The following is a 3,857-nucleotide window of genomic DNA, read 5'->3' on the forward strand; positions in this document are numbered from 1 at the left end:
AGGACCTTTAAGAACAGCTGAGAGGTGATGGCTAAGCTGATAAAGACACTTGTTGCCAAGTCTGATGCTGCCGTGAGTTCAGTCCCCAGTGCCCACATTGTAGAAGGAGAGAACTGAGTTCTGCAAGTTGTCCTCTGAGCTCCACCTTGCTGTGGCATGGGCATGCCCCACCCCCAATAAATATAAGTGTGGTTTAAAAAAAAAAGAATCTTGAAGAACACTAGTGATGAATTCTACTGAACTGTAATAATTGTAGTGCATGAAAATAAAGATAGCGAGTAATGTTTTACTGCCTTATTTCACTTAGCCCTCACAAAATCCTAAATGTCACACCCTGTTTCACAGGGAAGCAAATTCAGAGTCAGGGGAGGTCAGCAATGTGATTCAAGACAACAGCTAGCACCTGGTAAAAACGAGAGTTTGAACTTGGCTGATCTTCTTGGTGCCCAGGACATAGACTCATTTCTCAAGTGCACTTAATGTTGGGATCTCAGCAAATGCTTCATGGAACACCTTTAAATTGTCTTAGCCAGCAGGGTGCTAATCTCGTTCCCAGGAATCATGGCTGGGCCTCTGAAGAGCTGTTTGGGGCCGTAAGCTCTTGGGATGCTTCAGGACAAGAACCCCTACAAATGGATTCTGACTTTAGTTCATCCGTCAGCAGTAGTGACTCAGTGGCAGCAAGATCATAAGGTATTTTGCAAGAACTCTATCCAGGTAGCTGTTTCTTTCTGTGTCTGTGTTGAAGACAGCCCTCTGCTGGGAAGGAAGGGAATTGCACCCTTACTCTAGTTGACTGGCCATCCAGCTGTGTGATACTGAGCAAACTACCTATATTCTTTGGCTCTCTATTTCCTCATCTCAGAAATGGAGTTAGTAAGTCCCTGGCTTGCTCTCAGACATGCTGAGACCTTCTGCTTATTCAGGATGACGTGAAACTTCTGCGTTCACAGGGCCAGGGGCTTTCAGGGAGGACCGAGAATCCCTGGTGGTAAATGGGACCTTTGGGGAGTCGATCACTCTACTCCCGGAGCCGCTGTCTGGACAGCAGGTGGACAGCATCTCCTGAACATCCCATTCATAAACAAGGACACTTGCCTCTATCACAGTGGTAGAAATCGAGGGGGGTGGGGGGCTAGACACTTTACCAGGCAAAAACCCCAACCCTGGGGCTCATGTGAGTGTTGTGGGCCCTGACTTCTCTCAGCAGATTAGTAACCTGAACCTGGAGGGTGCAGGGCCTTGCAGGGCCCACATCAACCTGAAGCACTGTCCTGTTACCTCCACCTGGAGGTACCACCTGCAAGTCTGGGGTGAGTATCGTGGGGAAGGCAGGGTGGGGGACCTTCAGTCTGTGGCCATTGTCACAGCCTTTGTCACGTTTACAATGTTCTTTCTAACCATAGGAGTAACATGTGCTTACTGTAAGATTTATGAAGAGGAGTTGCTGAAAGTCGGCTGGTCTTGGCTGGTTCTGTGGGTCAACTTGACACAAGCTAGAGTCATCAGAGAGGAAGGAGCCTCAGCTGAGGAAATGCCTCCATAAGATCCAGCTGCAGGACATTTTCTCAAAATAGTGATTAATGGGGGAGGACCCAGCCCATGGTGGGTGGGGCTACCCCTGGGCTGGTGGCCCTGGGTTCCGCAAGGAAGCAGGCTGAGCAAGCCATGGGAAGCAAGCCAGTTAAGCAGAACCCCTTCATGGCTTCTGCATCAGCTCCTGCCTCCAGGATCCTGCCCTGTTTGAATTCCTGTCCTGACTTCCTCCAATGATGAACAGTAATGTCAAAGTGTAAGCCAAATAAACCCTTTCCTCCTCAAGTTGCTTTATGGTCATGGTGATTTTTCACAGCAATAGAAACCCTAAGATAAATTGGTACCAGCATAGTGGGGTATTACTATGACAGACCTGATCATGTTTTTGGGAGGACTGTGGAAGGACTTGGGAACTTTGGGCTAGAAGAGCCATTGAGTGTTTAGAGATCTGTGGGATGTTCTGTGTAAACTTGGACGATAAGAATGTTGAGAGCAGTGCAAAGAATGGAGACCTGGCTTGTGAAGTTTCAGAGGGAAGTTTATTAGGGCCATTTATTGTTTTGAATTAAGATTCTGTGGTTTGGGTTAGCTGGGGCTGGGGCTGAAGAATCAGCTGTGATTAACGAGATACCAGAACCACTTAAAGTGAAACTTTGCTTTGCTGGGATACTTAATGCTGATCATCTGCAGGTAAGAAATTAGCAGTGATTAAGAAGAGACCAACGTCATTGGGGTGAAGTCTTCTGGGAAGTGTTTCCTGAGAGCACAGAAAAGCTATGTTCCAGAGGCAGCCAAGGTTGCACCTCATGCTGGCAGCTGGATTTGGTAATCAGAGTCACCCAGGTGGTACTGGTTTTGAAGGCATGAAGGGGGGCATGGAGAGCAGCTGAAGCTTAGCATTGTGAGAGGGCAGAGGAGGCCATTGGTGAAGGTGCAGCCTCAGTGGCAGGTGGAGGCCCAGGACTGAAGGGGTCATGCAAAGGAACTGAGGCTTGGCACCGTGAAGAGAGCCTATGAGAGGCTATTGGTGAAAGTGCAGCCCAGCTGCAGCAGCAGAGGACCCTAGCATTTTGGAGATGCCAGTACCATGGGTGACCACCAAGAACAGCAGCAGCCGTGGAGTAGAGCCAACCAGAGCCTAGGAGACAAGCCATGTGTGCTGCAGAGGGTGGAACCAGAGAAGTGACCCAAGCCCTTTGGAGGAGTCCAGACGATGGTGAGTGGATCCCAGACATTGTATGGTTGGAATTTTGTTTTGCTTTGACTTGTGACTGTGCCCTGATTTTTCCCTCTTGAAGTAAGAAAGTATTTTACTGGAGCCCACAGTTGAGAGACATTGAATTTTAAAAGACTTTGGGTTTTAAAAGAGATTGGCTAGTTTAATGTGTTTGAATTTGTAAATGGCTGTGGATCTTTTAAAGTTATTTATGTTTTTAACGTGAAAACTTGGGGATGAATAAGAAAGGAAGGGTTGTGGCTTATAGTGAAGGGGTCAGTTTTGTGTGTGAACTTGACACAAGTTACAGTCATCAGAGAGGAAGGGGCCTTGGTTTTGGAAATGCCTCCAAGAGATCCAGGTGTAAGGCATTTTTTCAATTAGTGATCAATGGAGGGATGACCTCCATTAGAGGGACATCAATTGGTGACCGTGGTGGGTGGTGCCATCCCTGGGCTGGTGGTCCTGGGTTCTATAAGAAATCAGGCTGAATAAGCCAGGGGAGCAAGCCATTAAGCAGCACCCCCTCCATGGCCTCTGCACCAGCTTCTGCCTTCAGGTTCCTGCCCTGTTTGAGTTCCTGTCCTGACTTTCTTCAATGGTGAACAGCAATATGGAAATGTAAGCTAAATAAACCCTTTCCTTCCCGATTTGCTTTTTGGTCGTGATGTTTCATCACAGCAGTGAAACCCTAACTAAGACAGCCGAGGATCTGCTTCACACCAACTGAAAGCAGAACTTCTGTGTAGGCAGCAGGCACTGAACAATTTTAGGACCTGAGAACTGGGTTTTGCCGCAATCTATTCCTGAGGTTCTGAGATTCCCCCTGCTGAAATAGAAGCATTACATTTCGCTGAGAATAAACACACTAAACAGATGAGGGGAACTTCTTCTTTTCCTTAAGGAAAGTTTAAAAACTTTTAGCAGGGGGAATTACCAAGCAAACTGTAGTTGTGGGGTAAAGTACACACTACCTTGGAAAGGCCAGAACCTGACTCAACTGGCCAGTAAGGAGGTCACGAGCCACTTTTGTGTTCAGTTAGTTTGTTGCTTATATGGAAATGAAGGGGAATCAAAGGTCCAGGGCTACAAGGGCCTTGCCTGC

The 3,857-nt window shown here is 47.5% G+C and overlaps 1 long non-coding RNA gene across 1 annotated transcript; it reads left to right on the top strand.

Annotated features, from left to right (window-relative positions):
* Positions 1-2,072, top strand: LOC143267729 (uncharacterized). The gene is made up of 3 exons (XR_013043155.1): positions 1-693; positions 1,208-1,313; positions 1,407-2,072. It is a non-coding gene; the product is annotated as an uncharacterized LOC143267729 (long non-coding RNA).
* Positions 2,073-3,857: the final 1,785 nt, after the last annotated feature.

This window comes from Peromyscus maniculatus, chromosome 11 (genome assembly GCF_049852395.1).
Source record: "Peromyscus maniculatus bairdii isolate BWxNUB_F1_BW_parent chromosome 11, HU_Pman_BW_mat_3.1, whole genome shotgun sequence".
NCBI classification, from domain to species: Eukaryota; Metazoa; Chordata; class Mammalia; order Rodentia; family Cricetidae; genus Peromyscus; species Peromyscus maniculatus.